Raw genomic sequence first — 27,526 nt, 5'->3', positions numbered from 1 at the left:
ATGCCCTCTTCTGGTGTGTCTGACAAGTAAAGTATACTCTTAAAAATAAAATAAATTAAATCTTTAAAATAAATAAAAATCAAAAGTTTTCTTATCTAAGTCTAAGTTACTATGCTTCTGTAGCTTACCAGCTTTCTGTGTTCCTCTGAGGACAGAAAATCCATTCTTTTTCTATTAAAATCCAGGATGAGAGCTCACACATTGCTTGCCATATCTCCACTGTTATTCAAACACACCTTCTTCTTTTCTGGAAATGAAATAGCTTCCCATTACACTCCTATCCTACCTTCAAGTTCTGCTTTTGAGAGGTGCATCAGAAAAATGAGTTTGTGCATAAGGATGCTGGCGTTGCAGTTGCTTCTGATGTGAGAATACTGGGGTTAACACAGAGGGGTCAAGACGGTCAACAAATGACTGAATGTAATGACTATCTTCTGTTGAAATTCTGTGGATGCAATGGGTCAGTATTCCTGGAAGTTACCCAACTCACAGGTTTTCTTCTTGAGCTCAATAGTCAGTTTCTCCAACTTCTTAATGTGCTGTACTTTCTCACTGATGGTGGAAGGTTGGCATGATGCCATCCCAGCAAACCCTGTAGATAAACACAAGGGAACATGCATATTAATGGCCCAGTCACAGGAGAGACCATGCTTTGTCCCCCAACAAAGCATGAGGAAAGGGGAACTCTACAGACACTTTGAAGCACTGAAAGAGTAAGAAAGCTCTTTTCAAGATGGACCTATTAGCTACTCTCCTACCTACAACCATGATTCCTAGACATATGCAGGTAAGTTCTGTAGTCCATACTGCTTAGGACCACAAAGCCCTAAACATGTATGTTCAAGAAAAATGAGTCTGAGATTTTGATACATGTCCAGGGCAGTATCTCTCTCTTATTATCACAACATGTCAATGACATGTACAGGAATCCTGTGAAGATGAAGTCCAATACTCTACCCTGAGTGGCGAAGCTTTATCTATGTGGCTCCTATTGGATATCTTTCTCATTCGGAGTGAAAATAAGGAACTCATAGCAAACCAACAGCATGCTTGTCAATTACTGGTGGTCTGCCCAACATTCATCAGATATTCTTGACGCTTGGTCCCTTCTTTTAGAATCTAGAGGTTTCAGACCATAAGTCCTGCTCCTAAGAGGTCTGACCCAAGCACAGCTTCTCGAGGAAGCTCCCCAGCAGTGGCTCAGGGCTTACTCTCTCTGCTTTACACCAGATTATTTATTTTGCACTTTTATAACAAGAAAGAAGTCCTAATTTTTTGTCTCTCTCTCATCTCACCATGCATTCTGTTTTCCCTGTAAATAACTTGATAATCCTAAAAAACATGTCTGTGTGTAAACCAATATGCACTAACTAAATACCACAAGGGCAGCTTCTGTTTCCATAACACTAGTGATATCACAGAGAATACCACGGAATTTCAGGTATACAATAGTGTATCCAGAGGAGTGTCCCCTTCAACATCACATAACTACCCATTAACTAGATCTTCTCCAAATCAACAAGCCAAGTTGCCCTTTCAAGTACCTTTGCCTGAGACACAAGCGAAGATTTTTCCAATACTCTCCCTTCTAAAATGGAGATATGACTGATTTATTGAATTCTTTCCCACCATCATGTACAGATATTGAAGCCTAAATTTTCAATCAAAGCCCAGAATTTGTCTTCCCCACCTTATGTTGCAGGCTGAAAATGACAAGGAAGAAAGGAAGTTGAGAACTTAGGTCAGGATGATGCTGGAGAGTTGGGATTATGCCTTCTTTGTAGCGTTGGCACATAGATAAATACAAGTAACCAAAGACTTTGGAAAGATCCACAGAGTAGTACAGTTTGGGTGGGGGAGTAAAAAACTAGGAATAATTGTGTAAATTTGGACAAAAACATTGTTCAGAGCCTCAAAAATAACATGTTTTAGACATGGGGCTGTTTATGATGTGAGCAGCAGTTCACAGGTCAGGCTGCAGGTGCATTGGTTAACATAGGTGCAATTTGAGACCTCAAAAACAGTCAGAGAAAGCATGGTGGGTCAACCTGGAATGAGCAATTAAGAAGTCATGCTATACTATGGAGAGTTATTATATGAAGGAAAGAGACAGACAGAGACAAAGACAGACAGACAGACAGACAGACAGACACACACACACACACACACACACACACACACACACACACACACACACCAAAACAAAGCATCAGTAATGGGGACAAATATGTAGATCAATGATAAGGAGCTTCAACCAGGGAAGAAAAGTCAAATTCTTCTGTTGGGTGCCACATGTGACAACGTCTATACTCCTGAAAGGGTGTCACTACTACATTTATGGACAGCATCCACTAGAAACCTACAGACAGGGAATGGTAAAGTAAGTGTAGAGTCTAGGTATTATTAAACTATACATGTTTATTAGAGCCCCATGTAACTTTTGTCATGATCCTGGCAGTCCCAGCAAAGAGAAGCAAGCCCATGGTCAGCCTGCCATGCACTTCTTGGATCTCTGAAAATTTACCTTCCATACATGCTTATTGGGCCCTAAGCTTGTTGGGAGTTGTTGAATATTCTGCATCTTCACAGGTGTTTAAGTACTAGTCTAGTAGAGTTGGATGTCAACTCTATTTCTAATTGTGGTTCTCCAGAGGACACCTAGTTCAGATCACACTAGGGTTTATAAGATAAGGAAGTGCTTAAACTGGCAAGAAATATGTTATCATTAGTAAAGACTGTTCTAGGATAGAGGAAAAAATATGACAGAGACGCAGAGAGACACACACACACACAGAGAATGAAAGAATATGCCTTATGTACATGAAACCAGAAAAGAATTTGTGAATCTAGAAGACAAGGTTTGAAGGACTACCTGTAAATCCCAGTAACTAAGAAAGAACCTTGGACACAGTTTTGATATTGAGGCTTCATACAGCTTGGCCTTTACCAATGTGAGACACTACATTTCCATGAGCAAATCCTTAGCCTGGAAAACGTAGTTATGGTGGCCCCCCCAAAAACAAAACAAAACAAAACACAGAATTGTCCCCTTTGTCTGTTTCTCATTACTCTGATCTCCCATGTCACAAGAGGCTGAGTGGTCTTCCACATACCCTCACATGCAGCTCACAAGGAACAGCACCTATCTTCATCAGTACTTCATCTGAGCCTACCCTTGGCCTTTGGATGGTACTCAGGAACTGAACTGACAGGTTACATAATCCTAGCTGGGTGTCAAACTTCAGACATGAGAATCCCACTCTGTGATTGTCAACAGTTCCATTTATCCATTGGGATGGCAGTGTCACAATGGCTGCACCTGTCTTTTCATGCATTTCACATGCTTTATGTGTCCGAGTTGAAAGTCTCTCTCAGATTATTTACAGATCCACAGGATGCAGCTTGGCTTCAAAGGCCACATGTCTGACTACAGAAGCCACGAAAACAATGTCACAGTTCACAGCTATAATGTAGACATGTCAGGGTATTTCCTCCAAGTTTTGCTTTGAAGCATATTCTTTTTTTTCTTTATTAACTTGAGTATTTCTTATTTACATTTCAATTGTTATTGCCTTTCCCGGTTTCTGGGCCAACATCTCCCTAACCCCACTCTCTAACCCCTAAGCCAATTTTATATGGTTGTTTCCATCCCCATTCTCCCCCCATTACCGCCCTTGCCCCAAAAATCACGTTCACTGGGGATTCAATGTTAGCAGGACTAAGGGATTGCCCTTCCACTGGTGCTCCTAGTAGGCTATTCATTGTTCCCTATGAGGTTGGAGCCCACGATCAGTCCATGTATAATCTTTAGGGAGTGGCTTAGTCCCTGGAACCTCTAGTTCCTTGGCATTGTTGTTCATATGGGTTCTCAAGCCCCTTCAAGTACTTCCAGTCCTGTCTCTGTTTCCTTCAACGGGGGTCCCGTTCTCAGTTCAATGGTTTGCTGCTGGCATTCCCCTATGTATTTGCTGTATTCTGGCTGTTTCTCTCAGGTGAAATCTACATCCAGTTCCTGTCAGCCTGCCCTTACTTGTCAAGCGTATTCTTTAATTACAGATAATGCTAATCTTTCTAGAAGGCCACATTGTGGGAGACCATTTGGATTATGCCCCATCCACAGTTTATAGATTTTTTACAGAGAATTCTTTCAGTGAAAATGGTTTCTGTAAATTGCATACAAACTAACCATGTAAGGACACAAACACACACACATAGACACAAAAGGTACACAGATACACACAGACACACACAGACACAAACAGACACACACAGTGTGCAGGGATAATAGAGATGTGTATGTTAAAAAAAGTTAGGATAGTGTATCGATAATATAAAATATGAAGGGTTACACTAAAATCTAAGACACTAGGATGGAGGATGGGAAGCAATTGTGAGGTATGCTTTCCCACAACTTGGACACATGAAAAATGAAGTAGGAGACATCAGAACTGCATTGTCAAACAAAGACAAGAAACGTACACAATCAATTGAATGCAAATACAGCTCATCTTGCTGATCTCTAATGGAAGAGTTCAGGTGTTTCCCACACCTCTCCAGCATAGTATTTCATTGCAGTCCAATGCTAGAACACCAAAGGATATTCAAGAACATATAAGGAGATGAAGCCAGAATGTCAGCATTCCCAGAGATCAGTTGATCAGGGAGTTCTGTTTTCCTATGTCTACCTTAGCTATGCTTCAGAAAACCAAGGAGACAGTCTCCTCAAGCATATCCACATCTGTACTGGGTGTAATTTGTCTTCAGAACATCTTTGGCTGTAGTTACAGAAGCCAGGATGAAAACTACAAACTATGTCAGCATAAAGTTGATGTGCATATGCCCAGGATCACTGCTAAGTCTCTCTAGACCTACGAGTGTAGATAGACATGCCTTATAGGAATAGAACATGGTTGTTTAGTTCCCCCAATTACTGTTCAGGACACGTACAGAAGTCAGGAAGGAACCAGTCCCTCTTCTGTTTCACTAATTGATATTTCTTCAATATAGTAGAAAACTGTCTGCCAAAGACACTGTCATTAGGACAAAACAGAAGGAAACAGATTGGGAAAAGGTCTACACCAATCCTACATCTGACAGAGGGCTATTACCTAGTACATACAAAGAACTCAAGAAATTACGCTTAAGAGAGACAAATAACCCTATTAAAATTGTGGTACAGAACTAAGTAAAGATTTCTCAACTGAGGAATATCAAATATCTGAGAAGCATCTAAATAAATGTTGATCATATTTAGTCATCAAGGAAATGTAAATGAAAACAACCCTGAGATTCTACCTCACACATGTAAGAATGGCTAAAATAAAAACTCTGGAGAGAACAGATGTTGATAAGAATGTCAAGTGAGAGGAAAGCTCCATCTTTGTTGGTGGCATAACGAACTGGTTAAACCACTCTTTAAATCAGTCTGAAGATTCTTCAGAAAATTGGAAATTTCATTACTTGAGGACCCAGATATACCTCTCCTGGGTATATAACCAAAAGATGCTCCAACATACAAAAAAGTCATATCCTCAAATATGTTCATAGCTGCCTTATTTATAATACCCAGGAGCTAGAAGAAACCCTTATGGAATTCATCAGAGGAATGGATACAGAAAATATGGTACATCTACAAAATGGTGTACTACTAGGGTATCAAAACCAATGATCTCAAAAAAAACATAGACAAATGGAATGAACTAGAAAATATCACACTGATTGAGGTAACAAATTACAGAAAAACACATATGGTATGAAACCATCGAAAGTGAATATTGGCAAAAAAGCTCAAGTTACCCAAGATGCAGTCCACAGACAACTGGAAGCTCAAGAAAAGAACACACAAAATGTTCATGCTTCACTCCTTTTTAAAAGGTGGAACAATGCTATCTATGAATTTAGAGGAGAGACTGACGGAATCCCATTCAGATTATGCCGTACATGTGGCAGAAATACATATACATCAGTCACCAAAATAGATAAGATTGATGAAGCTTAGAAGTGCATGCTGACAGGAACTGTATATAGATCTTCCATGTGAGACACAGCTAGAGCATATCAAATACAGAAGTGCATTCTAGTGGCAAATCAGTGAACTGAAAACGGACAGTAATGGGGGTTGTAGAAGAGGCGGGGTGCCAGTTTGGGATCTTATGGTCAAGAAATTGGGAAGGGAAATAAGATTTGAAATGTACATATAAAATATCCAATTAGAAAAAATGAATAAAATTTGCTTAAAATTAAAAAATGAAAGAAATAAAAGAGAAGATAACTGCCATGTAATAACAGCTATTGACTCAGAAATCTAAAGGTCATTTTCAGGGAATGATAGAAAAAGTAATACTAGTGGAATGCCCGAGATAATGAAATCTCAACTAGAATCACTTCTCTCTCCCAGATAACGGTGCCAGACACAAACTGCACTATATGAATCCAAAGAATGGAGGAGTTTACTTTGAGGGGATGACACAACACTTGTCTTTCCCTTCTTCCTTATTTCCTTTTTCTTCTTGACCAAAAGAAGAAAGGCCATGAGCTCTCAGGAAACAACTATGCCCTGCTGAACACTTGGCTTTTGGAATAAAGAATTAATGATATAAATTCTCTGACTTACAGGAACCAAACAACAGGGAAGTCCATATGTTTCTGAGAGGCTCCAAGCTCCTTATTCCCATATGTGGTAGTGTCAAATCAAGGCTATCTCTTCAGAGATCCCACTCAATCACTACTAAGGTCTCTTTGTGCTATCCCAAGTATCACATATTTCTTCCTTTTTGGTTATACCAAGACAGAAGTCCAGCATTCTTTTCCCCATCACTGATATCTTCATCCTCTTTATTCTTCCTCCCTGTTTATTTGAATTAGAGGCCAATTAGTATACCCCAGAGGTACTGCAGGAATATCTGAGAGGCAGTTGCAGGCACGACAACACTTGTGACATCACAGAAGAAGACAGGGACTTCCAGGTTACAAGAGATATTTCAGGGAGGGACTAATGATGATGTCACTGAGACCTGCCATGGCCTAATACCTAAACAGTTTTCCTTACACTGATCAGATTTGGAGTGCCCTTTCCAGGTATGTCTCCTGTGACACAGTGGAAACCTTTACATACTCCGTCTCTTTAAAGCTAGAGAAATCTCTTGCTTCATTAATGGTTACATGTTCTGAATGGAGAAAGGTAGTCAGGGTTTGGCATGGGTAGAAAAGATTTAGAAATATGGATTGGAGGAGATTCTTCTAGATAATAATTAATTCCCAAGTTCATTCCTGTGAATATATAGTTCAATTTTCTAAGTTTTCTCTGTTTCCCAAAGGCCAGTATTCTCCCTACAAATATTTAATTGAATGAATATTGTATTTCACATTCTTATTGTACATTCCTTGATAGGGGACTTTATAAATATTCCTTAATGTGTATTCAAAAATTCTGTTTTATAATTCCATTTATTGCAATGATTTTGTCAACACAGTTGGCCCAGCTACAAAGTCAATATAACAGTGTAAATATTTTGTACCGACTTCAAATGATAAACTCCCAAATTCTTATTCAAAATAGTTTTGGTGCATATATATATATATATATATATATATATATATATATATGTGTGTGTGTGTGTGTGTGTGTGTGTGTGTGTGTGTGTGTGTGTGTGCGCCACATGTCCAGCAGACTCTGAATGGCCATTCCTTCAGTCTCTGAAAAACAATGCCTCCCTACCCCTCTTATGGATATTTTATTTACCATTTTAAGGAAGGACTGAAACATCTGAATTTTGGTCCTCTGTCTTGAGTTTCATGTGGTCTGTGCATTGTATCATAGTTAATTAGAGAATTTGGGCTGATATCCAATTATCAATGAGTGCAAACTTTGTGTGTTTTTCTGTGATTGGGTAACCTCATTCAGGATGATATTTTCTAGTTCTATCCACTTCCCTATGAATTTCATGCACTCATTGTTTTTGATAGCTGAGTAGTAGTCCATTGTGTGAATATAGGTCATTTCTCTATCCATTCCTCTGGTGAAGGTCACCTGGCTGTGGAAGAAAGGTCAACCTGAAACATCTCTGGCTTTCCAGCATGCAGATGTTTTCACAATTTCTAAATCACATCAGTCACCGAAAATTACCAGGGGAAAAATCTCTGACAGAGGGATGGCAGCCATTACTGGAGAAGGAAATGGCTTTGATGTCCCTTAGAACAATCTGCTCATGCCATGGCCATTCAGTCAACCCAAGCATCATGGGATTAGGAGATGTAGATTTAGAGATTGAATGTTTTAAGTTTCCTTGGGAAAATTTACCCTGCTCACCATGGTTCACTGTTATCAGGAAATATTTGGAATGGTATACTATGCACCTATGAAAAATAAGGACATTGTGAAGCTGCGGTCAACTAGGTGGAACGAGTTGAGAAAACTGAAACTCCTCTTGGTGAGATCATTGAAGATCTTGAGAAAAAGGAACACTGGGCCTGGAACACTGAAGACACAGATGTCCATAGAAAATACAAGAGACATGACTGAGGAAAAAAACAGCTGTGTCTACTGGACTATGGAGCAATGGTTAGAGCCCATACAAGAGGAGATCTCTATTAACAGAAAATTTGATCCAGAAATACTGTTGAGGAAAGCTAGTTGGAATTTCCAAACCTAATGAGCCCATAAAGAAAACACACAATCTGGTTATTATAATTATAATCTATAAATGTGTATTGGGTAGATCTAACGTTATTATAACTTATTCCCAAACCATAAAACCCCTTGCTACATGTGCTTTCTCCAGGCCATATGGATTTTTCCATCATTACTTCCTCCTCTTTTTCTTCAGCCTTCTCGCTTCTCCTCTTACTCTCTTCTGCATCTCTACATATCATGACAGTCAAACCTCCAGTACCAACTTTCCCCTCTGGCTATCAGTAATAGGCTCTAGCATTTACTGACCATGTAAAATGAGAAGAAGGTTAATATGCGATTACCTGAGTCTATGATAGAGGCCTTGTCCGGGGGAAACCTCTTTTGAGGAAGCAGATAAATATCAGGATACAAATAGAATTTGCTGGGGGAAGAGCAAATCCGTATATGTTTAGCATATGTGTCCAGTGGATTCTGAGAAAATGGGAATATTCTTCCTAAAGACCCAGTTATACTACACCTGGCCTTATATCTGAAAAGACCTTTGCCATACCGCAAGGACATGTACTCCATCATTTTCCTAGTGGATTTCTTCATAGTGAACAGAAAATAGAAATAAGCCAGATACCCCTAAAACAAATAATGGCTACAGATAATGTGGTTCATTTACACAATGGTATACTACACACATATGAAAAATAAGGATATTGAGAAGATAAAGTCAAGTAGATGGAATGAGAAAGTATTGTCCTGAATGAGGTAACTGAGACCCAAAATAACATGTACACATTCACTTAAAAGAGGGTATTAGCCATAAAGTACAGAATTCACACACTATGATCTATGGAACCAAAGAGGCTAAGCATGAAGAAAGACCTAAGGAAATGCTTGAATTTCACTCAGAATAATGAATAAAATAATGACAGGAGGCAGATGGAAGGAAAGAATTGAGTGGCTGAGGGGATGGGAAGGGAAATGGGGTTTGAGGATCATTTCTTGGTAGAGACGGGCAAGAGGGGCAGAGGGCCAAGTGAATAAACTGATTCAGTGACTGTCCAGGGTGGGTACTATCTGTATGATTTGCCAGCAATCTGTGATTTGTGAGGCTACCCTGGCTTCCTTGACGGTGACTTTAGCTGAGACTTGTTACAGTGGGGATACAGATTCTTAAATGGCCACTTTCAGTAGCCACAGAGGACCCAAGTTGGATGGATAAGTACCCAAACCCACCCCCAAAATTTTGACCCAGAAATTGCCCCCTCTATAAGAAACACAGGGACAGAGATGGAACAGGAAATGAGGGAATGGCCAAAGGATAAGTGGCCGGATGTGAGACTTTTCCCCTGGGCAATCAGCAAAACTGACATTATTCACGGTCCTTTCTTGTGTTGCAGATGGGAGGGTAGCGTTATTGTCCTCTGCAACGCTCCACCAAGCAGCCGACTGACACAGAAGCAGAGGCACAGGGCTTGATATCAGATGGAGCTCAGTGAGTCTCACTGAAAAGCTGAGGGAAGGACTGAGAGAGGCAGAGTTGCACAATGGTCTTCACGTGGGGTCACTAACCCGTCGCCTGTCTGTGGATCCTGTTCTCCTACCCGGGCTGCGTTTTCAAGAGCTGGTAGGAGACGATGAATCTAGTCCTGCAGAGACTTGATGTGCCAGGGGAGAGGGTGTACCCAGAGGGGTCCTCCATTCTCTCAGAGAAGAAGGGGAGAGGTTAGAAGGAGGGACTGTAAATGGTGGGAGACTGAAGGAGTGTGGTGCCAGGTCAGCATTCAGAATGTTACCTGATAAATAGATACAATCATTCTGGCAAGGAGGGTACCGGGAACATGACCTAACAGGATCAGGGTGTGACATCATTGGGGTGGGGCATGACATCATTGGGGTGGGGCATGACATCATTAGGGCGGGGACATCACATAATGGGGTCTAGAATTGACATCATTGCATGGGGCATGACATCATGAAGCTTAAGAGAAAATATATGAAACTGTAAAAAAAAAAAAAAAAACAGCTCGAGAGGGAACTGAGACCTAGAGACACAAACATGGCTGGCGTTTACCTATGCATGGTATCAGCTGTGCGATAAATCTCATTCCATCTACAATCTACAAATGCAGAGAGGACATAGGAAACAAGAACGCCCGTGAGGGGGAAAGCATCGACCTCTCTGAAAGGAAATCTGGAACAGATTCTGTGAGTGTTTGAGGGCGACTGAGGACAGGAGCAGAGGGTCGGTGGGGATGACGGAGAGATAGCTCAGTGCAGAGAGAACCGGCCAGAATTAGGGGACATACGGGTTAATGCAGAAAGTCGATGGACTGGTTAATTCATGGCATCTAGAGGGCGACCTTCCTGAGGATTTAATCTGATGGAGAAAGTAGAGTCCGAAACTGAAATCCTTTGAACTCGAGCAAGCAAGACCTCACGGGTGGGGATGGGGCACATTCAGTGGAGTCGATTTCTGAGGAGGTCAAACGGAGATCCCTGAACCACAGACTGAGGCTGGGACAGAGATTAAAGAAGGTCAACCAAAGGAGGTCTCCATCAATGTAAATGCACCCGAAAACCACGTCCTGGTCTCCAAGGTTTGTGTAGCCCTTTTTCACCCTGAGTAAGATATATGCACACCGCAAATCACCTAATACCTTCGAAAAGAACTGTGACACTGAATTCCTTGGAGGAACCCCTAACTCACTTGCAGGCAGACCAAGATTCTGCTGACTGACAGTTTCCTGGGCCCACTTCATCCTTTCACACCTGGTGTGCACCTGGACACTCTAAGAAACAGAGATCAGAGATGTGTTTGTGTGTGTGTGTCTGAGTGTGTGTTTCTTTTTGTGTCTGTGTGCTTGTGTGTCGGTGTGCATCTGTGTGTGTGCGCATGTTGTGTGCGTGGTGTGTGTGTGTGTGTGTGTGTGTGTGTGTGTGTGTGTGTGTGTGTGTTAGTCATGTATAAGCTAACCATCCTCACACAGACTGTCTGGATTGGTTTTCTTTTTGGAAGGTTGATGGATCTTTCTCTTTTCCTAAGAAAAGGCCACTCTGGTTCTCAACTCACTCTTGAAGCCGTGACAGGGTGAGTGATTATTATGTGTTAGGTAATTTGATTTCATGGATATAATATCCCTTGAAAAACAGGGCTCAACATTTACTTTCCTTAGTCTGTGATACCTCGAGGGCATTATTATTATTATTATTATTATTATTATTATTATTATTATTATTCCAGGATTATTCCTTTATATTATTGTCTGTGTTGTTACCAGTGTGCTAAATTTCACTGATGGCAGAAAGAAAGATTTTTTTTCACGGGGATCCCATTGGACGGCCATGTTTTGTTGTTGGAACTGAAAGTTTTATTTACATGCTCACAAGCGCAAATAAATGAAAGTACGGAAAGTTCCTTGGTCCTCTACATGAGAGTGACATCCTCACGTAGTCCTCTGATCTACTTGAGAAACAGAGAATTTAGATGGGCAATGAAATGGATGCTGACCAAAGACCCACATAGGGAGAAATACAGTTTTTCACAGTGTTTCAGGCTTTCGGGATCGGTAGACATTACACAACCGTCTTATCATTTATAGAGGAATACTCAGAATTATTAAATAACAGAAAAAAGAAAATTTTAAAAACATATTTATGCTGGCTAATTTAAATTCCTGTTTTTGCGTCTGGAATATTATATATTCTCTTTCAGGTTCTTCTTGAAATTATGAAGAAGTGAAAATCGGTATGGGTTTATCTGATTACATTCTTTAACTTGAGTATTTCTTATTTACATTTCGACTGTTATTCCCCTTCCCGGTTTCCAGACCAACATCCCCCTAACCCTACCCTGTCCCCTTCTTTGGGTGTTCCCTTCCTCATCCTCCCCACATTACAGCCCTCCCTCCAACAATCAAGTACACTGGGGGTTCAGCCTTTGCAGGACCAAGGGCTACCCTTCCACTGGTGCTCTTACTAGGATATTCATTGCTACCTATGTGGTTGGAGCCCAGGTCAGACCATGTATAGTCTTTGGGTAGTGGCTTAGTCCCTGGAAGCTCTGGTTGGTTGGCATTGTTGTTCAAATGAGGTCCAGAGCCCCTTCCAGTCCTTTCTCTGATTCCTTCAGTGGTTTGCTCCTGGCATTTGCCTATGTATTTGCTGTATTCTGGCTGTGTCTCTCAGGAGATATCTACATCTGACTCCTGTCGGCAAGCAGCTCTTTACTTCATCCACGTATCTAATTTGGTGGCTGAATATGTATGGGCCACATGTGGCTCAGGCTCTGAATGGGCATTCCTACTACCTCTGTTCTAATCTTTGCCTCCCTATTAACTCCCAAGGGCATTCTTGTTCCCCTTTTAAAGAAGGACTGAAGCATTCACATTTTGATCATCTGTCTTAAGTTTCATGTGTTCTGTGCATCTAGGGTAATTCGACAAGGTGGACTAATAGCCACTCATCAATGAGTGCATACCTTATGTGTTTTTCTGTCATTGGTTTACCTCACTCAGGATGATATTTTCCATTCCATCCATTTGCTTATGAACTTCATAAAGTCATTGCTCTTGATAGTTGAGTAATATTCCTTTGGGTAGACGTACCACATTTCTGCATTCATTTCTACGTTGAAGGGCATTTGGGTTCTTTCCAGCTTCTGGATATTATGAATAAGAAATTCTGCACTAAAAACATCTCGACCCAGACTTTTTTCATTTGGGAGACCTTTAATGACTGCCTCTATTTCTTTAGGAGTTATGGGGATGTTTAAAAGGTTTATCTGTTCCTGATTTAATTTTGGCACCTGATATCTGTCTAGGAAATTGTCCATTTCCTACAGATTTTTAAATTTTGTTGAATATAGGCTTTTGTAGTAAGATCTGATGTTTTTTTTTTATTTCCTCTGATTTTGTAGTTATGTCTCCCTTTTCATTTCTGACTTTGTTAATTTGGACACACTCTCTGTGTCCTCTCGTTAGTCTGGCTAAGGGTTTATCTATCTTGTTGATTTTTCAAAGAACCAACCTTTGGTTCTGTTGATTCTTTCTATGATTATCGTTGATTCTACTTGGTTGATTTCAGCTCTGAGTTTGATCATTTCTTGCCTTTTACTCTTCCTGGGTGTATTTCCTTCTTTTTGTTCTAGACTTTTTAGCTGTGCTGTCAAGATGCTAACATATTCTCTTTCCTGTTTCTTTCTGCAGGCACTCAGCACTATGAGTTTTCCCCTTAGAACAGGTTTCATTGTGTCCCATAAATTTGGGTACGCTGTACCTTCATTTTCATTAAATTCTAAGAAGTCTGTAATTTCTTTATTTTTTTTCCTTTACCAGGTTATCACTGAGTAGAGCATTGTTTAACTTCCACGTATATGTGGGCGTTCTTCCCTTATTGTCATTGAAGACCAGCTTTATCCCGTGGTCGACTGATATGATGCATGGGATTATTTCTATCTTTCTGTATCTGTTGAGGCCTGTTTTATGACCAATTATATGGCCAATTTTGGAGAAAGTGCCATGAGGTGGTGAGAAGAATGTATATCCATTTGATTTAGGATAGAATCTTCTATAATTATCTGTTAAGTCCATTTGGTTCATGACATCTCTTAGTCTATCTACATCTCTGTTTAGTTTCTGTTTTCCATGACCTGTCCATTGATGAGAGTGGGGAGTTGAAATCTCCTACTCTTATTGTGTTCGGTGCAGTGTGTGCTTTGAGATTTAGTAAGGTGTCTTTTATGTATGTAGATCCCTGTTATGGGAACAGAGTTTTCTCCTTTCAGGTGGATAGTTTTCCTGTCCACTGGCTTTCAGCTGTCCCTGTGGGTAGGAATCAGAAGGACCTGCACCTACGTCTCCTATGTTCCTCTGTGGGAGGGGGGGATGCACAGATTGCACAAGGTTTTTTCCTGTTGAGTCAGGAATCTGGGCAGAGAATTGTCTCCTCTGGTTTCCCAGGAGTGTTCTATTCCCCCCACCATCAGCTTTTGGGTGCAGGGAGCTGTTTGATCAGGTCAATTCGGATCCAGGCACAGTCTGGAACATGGTGGTCCTGCAGTTTTACTCCACTATATTCCTGGGCCAGAAGCACTATGCTGTTTTGTCTTGGGCCAGAGATGTGTATAACGGTGCGCAGACCTGGAAGTCTCAGTTTCTTGTAGGCTCAGTATTGTCCACACTCCTGGGTGATCAGCATTCTGTCTCTGCATTTAAGAGCAGGGAACTCTGGGCTGGGATCACGAGGTTCAGGAGCCAGCTAGAAACCGGAAGTTCCTGGTCCCAGAGGATTTCTGCCTTTGCTTGTCCTGAGTCCACCAGTCAGGTCACTTAGAGCAGAAAAGTTTGATTCACCTCTGGTCTCAGGTCTGATGTCGCTCCTCCGGTTGACTTTCAGGTTTCTATGAGAGCCGCAATCAGAAATGTCCTGCCCCTACTGTTCCTAAGTCCCTATGAACAGGAGGCCCAGATGGAACTAGGCGTTTTTTTCTTGAGTCGGGAATGTGAAAAGAGTTTTCAGGGGTTTCTGCCCCTCTGATGGTATAAGTCTTCCCCACCCCACAAGAGATTTGGGTGTAGAATGCTTTTTGGACCAATTCAGATCCAGGTGCAGTTTGGACTGCAGGAATCCTGCAGCTTGACTGCTCCTATATTCATGTGTTCAGACACACTCTGCAGTTTCGTCTGTGGCAAGGGATGTGGGCCCAGGTGGGCAGAATTGGCAGTCTCTCCTTCCCTGAGGTCTCAGTATTGCCCAGTCTTCTGTGTGATCAGCTTTCTGTCCCACAGAGTTTCCAAAGGAGTTTCAAATGTTCATTCCCTATCTTACAGTTCTCCAATATTTCCAATTCTCCTCCAAAATTTGTTGGAGAAGACCCCTCTGATCAAGGGGAGGTACAACAGGCCCCATCAAACAAAGATGGCTGCAAAATTTCTGTGTTCATATAAGAAATGGAACTATTATTTCAATGATTTTTCTTGAAAAACATAAAATGCTATAGTCTCCTGACCCTTGCCTTTCATACATAACTAAAATGCTTTAATCTTATACCAGCATCTAGAAGCTCTCTCACTCTTTTGAGTTAAGCCTCCTGTAACTTTCTACCTCATTTCCTACTTTTTTAATTGAATATTTTATGTATTTACATTTCAAATTTTATACCCTTTTCTGGTTCCCGTCTCTTCCATCCACCACCACCCCCCCTGCTTCTTTGAGATTGCTACCAATCCTGCCTGCATATTCACACCTCAACATTCTGGCATCCCCTACACTAGAAAAACCAGACTTTATAGGACAAGGCATTTCCTCCTATTGATGCCAGACAATGCCATCCTCTTCTATATATGTGGCTGGAGCCATGGATCCCTACCTGTGAACTCTTTGACTTGTAGTTTAGTCCCTCAATTCCTTCTTCTGTAACTGGACAAGAGCTCATTATGATTCACTGCTGTCAGTGCTGTCCTTGCAGCAGGAATACAATGGTTAGAGAGCCTGGACCTCAGGAAGCTGAATGTTCACACAAATGACTAAAAACTTGTACCGACTGAAAAAAAATACCGTGCAAATATTTTCAACATATTGCACAATGAACACTTACCATGGGATTCAATGCAGTTTCAAAATATTATCGCCAAGTTTACTTTGTGCCCAGCTCCATGAGTGAGTGGGTCATCATTGATTTTAGATTATTTATTTAGTGTTGAATATTGAGAGCCTCCGACAAAGTTCTTCCAGTGAATCTTTATTCACACTCATAGTTATTTGTTATTTTTTTGTTTGTTTGTTTGTTTGTTTTCTTTGGTTTGGTTTGAAATCAAAATATATACAGCAGAAAAGTTAGCTCTTTGCTATTATTGGTATAGTGCACAGCATGTCTGGTGTGTGTCTGTCACTCCCTCTCTAACCCAGCTTTATTTGAATTTATGAAGCTGAGATGCCATGGATTTTGCACACAGGAACCATCTTTGTTCTCCCTCCACCAGACCTCAAACCTCCTGTTTCTTGCCACTACTTATGATAATTTTATATTCACTGATACATACAGAACCAGAGAATCCCAGCCATTTTGTAGTAACTTGGTATCCTCAGGGTCCTGCCATGCAGCATACATCAAATGCCTGAGTAATATTCCACTCCAAGGAAAGCCCACAGCTGATAACTCTTCAAATTATACTTTATTTTTTTCCACATATCTATGTTTGATGATAACTCTTAAAAGCTTTACCCTCCTTTTTAGCCCTCCACCCACACAAGGCAAAAGAAAGAATGGGGGGCTTTGATGGGTGTGCTGGTGGCCCTGCTTAGAAAGGTTCACTGGAGGGGTTGGGGATTTAGCTCAGCAGTAGAGCACTTGCCTAGCGAGCACAAGGCCCTGGGTTCGGTCCCCAGCTCCAAAGAAGAAGAAAAAAGAAAAAAAAAGAAAGAAAGGTTCACTGGAGCAACTCCCATCTGTGTTGTCTGGAAAGCAGAATATCAGTTCACAGTTTAGCAGAGGCAGTCTGTTCCAATAGAAAGTATTTCATGAATACACTAGTAGTCCAGTTTTGTAGAGTTGTCATAACAAACAGGAAATAACAGCAGTTGCACAACATACTAGAAACAACCAGGCTTCTGTCAGTAACCTGGAAAGAGAGAAGTTATATGCTGTGCCGCTCTCAGGGAATTGAAGATCAGCAGAGACTCAAGAGTCAGAAACATTGCTGCTGCTGCTTTAAGTGTTTGCCATAGTCTGTATAGTCAACTTTTCCTTGAAAAATATAAGTTATTTGAAACTTTTGCTGATGCTACAAATATATTACTGTAGCTGAGTAATTCTGTACATGATTTTCTCCTCAGTGGGATAGAGATCATTCCAATCATTTACAGCTATTGCAGCTAATGTTGAAATGGGTAATCCAATATGTGATCAGATGAGAAAAATTAAGACAGAGTACATGCTTTGACCATGTTTCCTATAAAAAAGTTTAAAAACACTTACAACTTATGAGCTGTAATGGTACTACAAACCCTTAAAACCACCTCAATAGCAGTTACTTATTCTTACTCTTGTATGAAATAAAATACAGTTAGTTAACAAAAGGTGAAAACAAGGCGCTTGTGAGTATGTAAGCCTAATGCTGTCTTTGGTTAAGATGATAATTATCAAAACTATGATTTCAAGCAAATTTACAAAAAAAAGTGTGTAAGACATGGAGCTCATCTGTTAATTTTCCTGTTCTGTTTGGCCAAAAGCACACACCATCTAGTTGTAGGGATAAGTCAGGTTTATATTGTAGAACATCAACCTAAGTATACATGTTTTTTCAAGCATCTACTAGCAGGGTCACATACTTTCACTTTTTTTTTCACTTTTCATCTCGAAAATTCCATTTCCAAACATTGATCCCAGGGTTGTAGGAAGTTGTGTTAGGGGTTTTAATTATTTTCTCATTCTATTTTTTTTTATTCCAGAGGTGAGAACCAAACCCAGGGCCTTGTGCTTGCTAGGCAAGCACTCTACCACTGAGCTAAATCCCCAATCCTCTAGTTCTATATTAAATGTAAAGATATAGAAGGGAATATGTGAGTGGATAAACAATTTGTAATTGTATCTTATTAATATATTTCCTTAGATTTTATTTTGTTTTATATTTTACTAACAAAATATTTACAATTTATTGAACTTGGTGACTTAAGGCATCAAGTATAATACATTTTTAAAAATGACTTGGAGCAATATATTATGGGAACTTGAATTTTAACTTCATTATATCTTATTTTAAAGAGGAATTTTTCACACTGTTGTTTCTAGTATTTAAAAAAAGAAGTGGACTGATAACTACATGAATTTTTGGAGGATCAAAATGATATATATAGGAAGAAAATTGTTTGTGCAGATTATATATTTAATAAACAATGATATTTGATTATATATTCACTAGATGGTGAAGCCATTGAAGGAAAGCAGAAACAACAAATATATTTTTATAAGTCTATTTTCTAGATTTGTACTGGAAACATAATAAGGAATCACTTATTTCTGGAGTAAGTGTATGAGTGAATTAGAGAAGCAAAGGACATCATATCAATCCCCAAGTACATGGAAGTCAGATCGCTAAACAATCATCATGTTAAACAAAAAAAATGATTACTCACACAGAGTCATTTAGAAATAACAACATTTTTCTCTTCTTTGGCTAAACCATATATGTCATGCCTAGGCAAATTCTTCTAAAAGCAAGGTCTTTACTTTGAAAAAGCATGTATGGATATATGTATATGTGTATATATGTCTATATATGTATGTGTACATCAGGACATATGTATATGTCATATACATGTGTGTATGTGTATATACATATATATGTGTATGTTGACACAGTTAAAATATGTATATATATATATATATATGTATATATATAGATATATTTGTGTGTATGTGTGTATGTACATGTATATACATATAAATATGTAACATAAAAATGAACTCTATTTTCTAATTTTATGAAACTTTATTGCTAAATACATTAGCACTCAAGAATTTTAAAACCTACTCTATAAATTTGATTCATTTTAAAATCACTGTTCAGAAAATAGATTCAATGTAGGTGATTAATTATTATACTATCAAATTTCCTTATCTATTTGATAAAAACACTAAGACTTAATTTAGTAATGTCACTGTACATATGTTTTAGCATGTGACATATCTCATTAGTTTTTCCAGCATGTGATATAATTTCAGGATTCTAGACCTATGTAAGGTAGAAAATAAAACAAATGGATTGCTATATGTGATAGATCAGAGCAATAGATAGATAGATAGATAGATAGATAGATAGATAGATAGATAACTAGATACATACATACATATATACATACATGCATACATAGTTACAAAGATGAAAGATCACAGATGAAAAGTAGACAAATATCACATACTCAGAATCATCGATCATGAAATAACTAGTATTAAAATGTGAAAATATCTTCCTATATGAAGCAAAATTTTAAATGTGAATTACGTTCATATTTTAATACCTAAAGGGAGATTTATCTGCCATAATATTTAAAATATAATGTCTATTTGAAATATCCTCTCAGGTGATTAAGATACATTAAATACTTAACTTCCTTTACATTAATCTGTTAAATTATCCCATCATCTTGTCTTTGTTACTTAAATGGAAAACATCAAACTTTGTCTCCAAGTTAAAATCTTCGTTACTTTTTACCCTGCTCTGCATTCTATCTCAAATCCTATCACAATGTTTAAGTCTCTAACAATTCCTCATGTGCTCTCATGAAAATTAATCATGATCCATCATTTTTTATCTTTACTACCATTGTTCTCTTACAGATAACTATTATTTCTCTGTCACCAATGCGATCACTATCCCCTTCTCTCTTTCAAGTACCATTTTCAACATCAACCATTTTATAGTTTCTCTTTATTTGAGAAAATAAAATGATCTATTTTTCCCCTAATAAATTATGTACCAAGAGTTTTTTTTTCCATTGAAACTTTAGACAAGAAAAACAAAGTTGTTACAAAGTTCTAGTTCTACTCAGACCTAAAACAGAAACCTGGGTATGTGAAAGGAATCATAGGAAGAACACTTCTGGAAGAGAACCCAGAGTTGTAGAAGAAGACCTTGTGCAGGGAAGTGCTTCATTCAATTGTAAACAAAAAGTGTAAAAGACCTGAACTTTCATATTGAGTGAAAGTTGTTGAAGAATATACACAAGTGATTCTGAGTGGGTTACAGAAACAGGTTAATTTATAAATACATGGTAAATACTAGAAAAATGGCATCAAATTGTAAAAGAGCAGAAAAGGAAATGAAGTTAAAAGTTGGTACAGGTTTCAATATGGATGTTGGTAATTTGAACATGCTGAAGATTATTGGTCGATTTAATGGGATGAATGCCTCAGATACATTAACAATATTGCATGACCCTATAGCGAAATTACACAGTGTGAAATCATTAACAATAACCTTTGACAAAAATCTGTTCATGTATGGGTATATTCTTTAATATTTCTTTTTGAAAACATTCATTTAATTAAATAAAATTCAATAAAGAACCGAAGATAACCCTTTTCATCTCTGACATATCCAATCTCTAAACAGGGGTATAGTGGATGAAACTTCATACAGCATTTGCCTACTCCAGGTATTATTAATTTAAAATAATAAGCAGAGGAGTGTATCATATTTGTGGGCATTGGTTACTAAGGCCCAATTATCTCCTCAGAAGATTACCATTAAAAGCAATCTAACATAACTTTGATTCCATTAAATATTTAAAATCTTAAATACTAAGCTTGCTTATCATTTTCACCGCAGAGGACACCATATGTAATTACATCATTTTTACATGTCAATATGAGTCACTTTACCTTTCTGATTTTGATACATACCAAGCTTAACAAAGAGGAGACAGTACGATTTACATCAATCCTTACATTTCTCCTACGGTGCACTACATGTGGTCCATATTACAATCGAAATGATAATGATAATGGCATGTCAATGTAGATTTTGATATTTCATACAATAAAAAAATCAAGATCCAATAAATAATTGCTTACAGAATTTACTTTTACAGGAAGACAGTAGGTTAATAATACCTTATAATATCCCCCCTAATTCATATTGAGTCAGTGCTGGAATATGTGTAACAACGTTTGTAAAAAGAATAAGTACTTTTCTGTATCTTTTTAACAGCAATTGGACATAATAAAGAAGTATCAGATAAATGTTGAAATAATTCTAAAACTTTTTAAAATTATACTGAAAGATATTTCTAGAACATCAGAGTTCATTTCTGAGGCTCCATATAACTAGCTAATATAGTGCTGCGCACTTGTATTCCATGTGTATAAACAATATTCATCTCCATAGGAAATAAATGTTTTAAAATCTCAAAAGCTATATTTATTTAAGAGTAAAATTTTTGACGTTTAAGATTACAATTTTTCCCATTTTTATTAAATTTGGTATTTACTATTTACATTTCATATTTTATTTTTTTCTGTGGTTCCAGGCCATCAGCCCGAACCTCTCCATCTCCCCTTCTATAATGTGGTTGTACCCTCCACATCTATTCCTATCCTTAAAGCACCCGACCGTACTTTCCCCTACATGAAGGGTCCAATCTTATTAGGACCAAGAGCGTCACAATGGTGCCCCAACAAGGCTATTCACTGCTACATATGGAGTTGGGTTGTGATTTAGTACCTGAAAGATCTAGTTGGCTGGCAGTATTTTCTTTGAGGTTGTAAGTCCCTTAGCCTCTTCAGTCCTTCCTTTAATTCCTCCAAAGGTGGTCCTATGCTTAGTTCAGTGATTTGCTGCTGGCATTTGTCTCTGTGTTTCACATGCTCTAGCTGTGTCTCTCTGGAGGGATCTATATACAGTTCCTGCCAGCATGCACTGCTTAGCTTCATCAATCTTTTCAAGTTTGGGTGTATATATATGGGGGAACATGTCCAGCAAACTCTGAATGGCCATTCCTTCAGTCTCCTTAAAACAATGCCTACCTACACCTATTATTTATATTTTAGTTACTCTAAATATAAGGAAGGAGTGAATCATCTGCATTTTGGCCCTCCTTGGGTTTCATGTGTTCGGTGCATTGTATGTTAGGAAATTTGAGCATTTGGGCTAATATCGACCTATCAATTAATCCATACTTTGTGTGTTTTCTGTGATTGGGAAAGATCACACCAGATGATTATTTTCTAGGTCCATCTATTTTACTATGAATTTCATGTACTCATTGTTTTTGATAGCTGAGTAGTAGTACTTTGTGTAAATATATGTCATTTTCTGTATCCATTCCTCTGATGAAGGGCATCTGGGTTCTTTACAGCTTCTGAATATTATGAATAAGGCTGATATGAACAAAGTGTAACATGTATGTTTGTTGTATGTTGGATCATCTTTTGGGTATATGCCCAGGGGAGGTATAGCTGGGTCCTCAGGCAGTGCAATGTCCATTTTCTGAGGAAACTCAGGACAGATTTTCAAAGAGGTTGTACTAGTTTGCAATCCCAACAACAATGGAGGAATGTTCCTCTTTCTCCACATCCTCTCCAGCATCTCCTATCACCTGAGTTTTTGATCTTAGCCATTCTGACTGATGTGATGTGGAATCTCAGGGTTGTTTTGATGTGCATTTACCTGATGACTAAGTATGTTGTACATAACAGAAAGCATTTTAAGAAATGATGCTACCTAACTGTTGGTCTGGCTATAGCTGAGTGCCAATTGATCCATTTCTTTCTCTTTCTTACAAGTTCGCGTCCAAGTGTATCAAGGAAATCTATATAAAACCATATATGCAGAAACCAACAGAAGGGAAAATGTCAGAAAGTGCCTAAAACACATTTGCCAGGAGAAAGTTTACAGAACAAAATACCAAAGGTTCAGGCTCCTAGATCACCAGTCAATATATGAAATTTCAACAATCTTAAAATTTTTGTTAACGCAAAGATCACTGCCAATAGGATAAAACAGAAATCTACACATTTGGAAAAGATTTTAACCAACCCTATATCTGGTAAAGTGCCATAATAATAAATATAGAAATAATTCAGAAAGGTAAACTCCCACACAACAAAGTATCCAACTTTTAAACTGGGTTAGCAAGCTAAAACAAGAATTCTCAACTGAGGTATCTCAGTAGCTGAGAAACATATCAAGAAATCTTCGAAATCCTTAGTTATCAGAAAAATACAAACTGAAATGAACTTGAGAGTCTTACATTACACCAATCAGTGTGACTAAGACAAAAAACTAATGCAGTAGCAGACTAGGCTATGATGTAGAGAAAAAGGAACACTCCTCCACTGCTGGTGGGATTGGTATATGTATAGCCACTTTGGATATCAATGTGGAGGTTCAGAGAATATTGCAAATAGCATTGCCTGAAGACCCGGCTTTACCAATCACTTCAATGCAAATACTCAAATATGATCCACATATAACAGTGACAAGTGGTTGAACATGTTCAGGGCAGCCTTACTTATATAAGTCAAATGCTGCAAACAGTCATGATATACGTCAACTCAACTTAGGAATAAATACAGAAAGTGTGCTATATTTAAACAAAGAAATACTACTCAGGTATTAAAAATGAGGAAACCAAGAACTTTGTAGGCAAAGAGATGGAGCTGGAAATTAGTGAAGTAACAGAGATCGAAAAGGACATAACATGGGATGTACTTAGTGAGAAGTGAATGTTAGCCAAAAAGATCAGTATACCCAATACACAAATCATTTATCACATGGAAGGTAAAATGTTAGAAGGCCATACTGCGGATTCTTGCAACCGACTTAGAATTGAGAGCAAAATGATAATAAAAGAGAGAGGAATGGAGGGACTTTGCTAGAAGTAGGAAGGGTGGACAAAATGGGGAGTGTAGAAACAATATAAAGACAAAAGAGAAATCTAAAGGAACATTGGAATAAATAACAATAAGCATCAGTGGTGGGTGTTGAACTTGGGCATTTCCAGGAAAGTCACAGATGCCAGGGATGCAAGAGGATTCCATAAATTTACTGGGACTATGGTAGTTGAAATAGTAAGCAGCAAAGAGATAGAACCACAAGAGACTACCTCCTGTAGCTAGACATGCCCACCTGTGAAGAGAAGGTGATGCCCACACATTTCAAAATCTTTAACTTATAAATGTCCAAAATGAAAAAAAAATGCAAAGACAAAAAAGGAGCAGAGACTGAAGGAAAGGCAATCCAGAGACCACCAGACTAGAAGAACAATTTCATCCACAGACTCCAAATCCTCAGATGACTCCTGATATCAAGATGTGCTTGCAGATGAGACCCTAATATGTCTGTCATCTGAGGGGCTCTGCCATTACCGGATGGTGACAGATTCACATACACATAACCATTTGACAGAAACTTAGAGCCAGAAAAGCATGGCTAGTGGATTGCCTGAAGGATCTGAAGGGGATTGGAACCCAATATGAAGAACAACACTATCAATAAAGTTTACCCTTCAGAGTCTCAGGAAATTTAGCACAAACAAGTGTATATTTGTGCCAGTAGATGGCTTCTGCTACATAGATTGTAGAGCATATGGAGAAGACTACTGCCTCATCTTCCATTTCTGGGAAGGGAGTCAATTGGTCCTGTGGAGATGCCATATCCCAGAGAAGGGGGATGGTAGAGGACTAAAGTGGAAGTGGGTATGTAGATGGGGGAGCACCACCTTAGAAACTAAGAGGATCAAAATGGCTTGTGTGATTCAAGAAAGAAAGGCCAATTGGGGAAATGACATTTGAAATGTAAACAAAGGAATAGATTATTGTATACATATAATGTTTATAATATAATATGTTCATGTTTCCAACAGAGACATTCACATCTCATTCCTTAAGGACTATACAAAAGGTTTGCTCAAAGGTAAAATCCATATTTTGGGATATACTTATTATTGAAAAATTACATAGATAAACCCAATCCATATTTTATCTTCTGTCCCTGTACCTATAATAAATCTTTATTAACTTTGATAAAAATAAAAAAAAGTGTTTCTACTCCATTACTGACAACTGACAGAAAGAGAGGAAGACTGAGTATTACATACTAATTTACACCGATACACACATATTCTCAATAAAATCCGTGCGAACAGATTCAAGAAGACACTAAAAATAAAAATATATACACATATTTGTCAAATCTAATTCTAATATGATCTTTGTGATAGGATGTTGCATCTTTAACTCAGAACTTTAATCAAGATCTATTCTTATTTTTATATTTTTAGTCATCTGCAGATACATCTTTTTTAGGAATGAATCCTTCGCACTGGTGACCAGAGAAGAGACCTGCAGTTGCATTATTAATAAACATCAAAGCAAAATATAAAAGTCTGAATGGAATAAATATTTTAGGACAGTGTTTTGCAAGCAAATTCTTTCATAGACAGTCTTTGAAGAGCTCTGAAATTTTGCATTTCATATTTGACTTTTCTGGGACTCTGACTAGAATCAACTCACAACTGTTTGGGATTTTCTTGGCAATTAACCAGTTTGTGAACAGAGCTGAATTTATCATATGCTCTTCCATCTACATTAATATTGCTACAGTGAGGAACAACTATGGTAAAACTCTTCATCTGATTTTTCAAACAGCATCCTCATACCACTGCGGACTTTTGTGCTTGTGGAGGGAAAGGTTGAGAACACCATTTGAAAGTTGGAAATGCTGAAGTGGGAAAGAACTGTGTGTGGATCATACACAACTTCAGAATATCCATTGTTTTAATATTCACTAGGAAGTGGACTTCTGCAAAATGACTTCAGCAGAAAAGCATGGTAGAAAAACGGTAATTGATTCACTGGAGATATAGATGCACTGGATTGTTCAACATGGGCTTAGAGGTAGAGACATGTGAGCACATAAAGTATGGAGAATCAATCCTGTGTGATGTTAAGTTTCCCTACCCCATGGTTTCATGCAAACAGCATTATATTTAAGCACTGAGGAATAGAATAAAAGTCAATTTTTTGAAAATCCAAGTCACAAAAAGTACTGTCCTCCTCCATGATGCACATAAACTCTCAGGTGCACTGGCCTTCACATGCCTGGATGACAGCTGTCAGCATGGGATTTACTGCCATCCTTTTCATAACAGCAGAGCTCCAATCTGCTTTAGCCACGTCATCAGCTCCCAATTCTGATGGAGGGAGACTAGTTCACTGAGTATGCCTATGAAATCTTTGATTAGCTTAAAGACCTAGGAACTATTTTCACTCCAGTGAGCTGTTATAAGTAATCTTGAATTGAGTTGGTATTGTTAGTGGCTGTGATGTCTACAAATCCCAGAAGACCATGTTTCAAAGGGAGTTGATTGAGAATTTCTTGGGTATTTTTGCAATACTGGTAGGTGGGCTCAATGAATAGGAACATCTTCCCAGACTGGGTCTTGCAGTTCCCATACTCCTGAGCCATGTTGTGAGGCTGCAGTTTCCCTGCAAGGAACGTTCTATTGAAAAATGGTAATCTCAATGTATTCTGAACAATGCATTATAATTGAAGACCATAGAAAACATGGAAGAAAGAAACTTTTACTTTTTCTAGCTTACACTCACATTCCTACCAAACCCTCACATACCATAGAACCTACTTACTGAGGATTTAATCATATAATAATGAACAGATGAGACATCCAGGCTTGTGGACTTATCAACTACTGGATTCTTGGACTTTACAAATATCCATCCATTGTTAAATTATGTGGACCACAGACTGTGATCATTGTGATAAATCCCTTTTCTCTGTACAAAGAGATTCATCCTCTACTCTCTGTTAGGGAACAGCGGCTTCTACACCTGGAATCTAGAGAAGACCTTTTACAGCAGTTTGTGTCTAGTAAGTGTTTCAGCTCAGTTACAAATTACCAATGGCCACATTCCCTTAGCATGATTTTCATATGATGCTTTGATACAGTGCTTCTTATTTCCTAGAGTTCTTGGCAACAGAATTCAAATAGCAAAAGTAACCTATCAATGAAATCCACAGTAATGTATTTGCATGAGTGCACTGGAAAGAATTATTATAGGATAAACAAGAATTGGAAAACTAGATTCCCTTCCTTCTGTAGATCAAGACCAGGAAACCACAACTACAAAAAATCTGAGACAAGTTGTCTGAAATTTGTTCTTTTCTTCAATCATGGGGCTCATGGGGAAGGAACTCAGGTCTCAAGAGTTGGCACAAATTTCCTTAATTTCTGAGCCAGGTCAACTGCTGAATACCTCATTCATGAACCTGAAGAAACTCAGTACCCATACTGCTATAATGTGTATATATCTATGTATCATTCATAGGATGGACACGTTTGGCTGTTGCTTTGAAAGCAACAGTCTGGAAAGACACAGAATTT

General features: G+C 38.5%; 1 long non-coding RNA gene across 1 annotated transcript; it reads left to right on the top strand.

The window, feature by feature from the left end:
• Positions 1 to 6,960: 6,960 nt before the first annotated feature.
• On the top strand, positions 6,961 to 25,849 carry LOC134484555 (uncharacterized). Its single transcript, XR_010062003.1, has 4 exons — positions 6,961 to 7,077; positions 10,024 to 10,250; positions 11,643 to 11,714; positions 24,989 to 25,849. It is a non-coding gene; the product is annotated as an uncharacterized LOC134484555 (long non-coding RNA).
• Positions 25,850 to 27,526: the final 1,677 nt, after the last annotated feature.

The sequence above is a fragment of the Rattus norvegicus genome, assembly GCF_036323735.1.
Source record: "Rattus norvegicus strain BN/NHsdMcwi chromosome Y unlocalized genomic scaffold, GRCr8 chrY_unlocalized_1, whole genome shotgun sequence".
Lineage (NCBI taxonomy): Eukaryota > Metazoa > Chordata > Mammalia > Rodentia > Muridae > Rattus > Rattus norvegicus.
The sequence above is the reverse complement of the archived record's forward strand: the minus strand, read 5'-3'. Positions and strand labels throughout refer to the sequence as shown.